This window comes from Populus euphratica, unplaced genomic scaffold, assembly GCF_000495115.2.
Source record: "Populus euphratica unplaced genomic scaffold, PopEup_1.0 scaffold219.1, whole genome shotgun sequence".
Lineage (NCBI taxonomy): Eukaryota > Viridiplantae > Streptophyta > Magnoliopsida > Malpighiales > Salicaceae > Populus > Populus euphratica.
The window spans coordinates 111,455-112,053 of NW_011500102.1; positions in this window are offsets into that span (position 1 = coordinate 111,455).

Sequence of the window (599 nt, forward strand, 5' to 3'; positions counted from 1 at the left end):
TTAGCTAGATTTGATGATCTGGATTAGGCCTTAAACCCCGATTTCAACAAAAAATAAAAAAAATAAAAATAGTTTTCTTCTTTTGATAGTGAAAATTAGTGTAAATTATATAAATATATACAATAAAAAGATATTATGTCTTCCATACACTTGCACAAGCATGAAAATGTCTCGTCCTGTCTTTATCAAAATGGATCAAATTTCAGAATATTTTTTTAATCGAATTTTGAACGTCAAGAAACGAAACTAAGAATGGATTCAAGAGTATAATTCAATTCGAAAAGTCTTGGGATAGAATGGATTCCTGAGTAAAACGATGTGGAAATTCTCAAACACGTTACGTGCACTTTACGCCGGCCTCCAGGTCCTGAGAATTCTAACCAGGCCGCATGCTCAGCTACCATGCTAAGAGAAATGGGAGTTGGGAGCTTCATTCTCTCAAAGAAAAAATGGACAAAACTAGATTGTAACTTAGTTTTATATATATATATATATATATATATATATATATATAATATTTTCTTTTGTTTGATGTGTGGTATTAAAAATAAATTTTAAAAAATAAAAAATATTATTTTAATATATTTTTAAATTAAAAT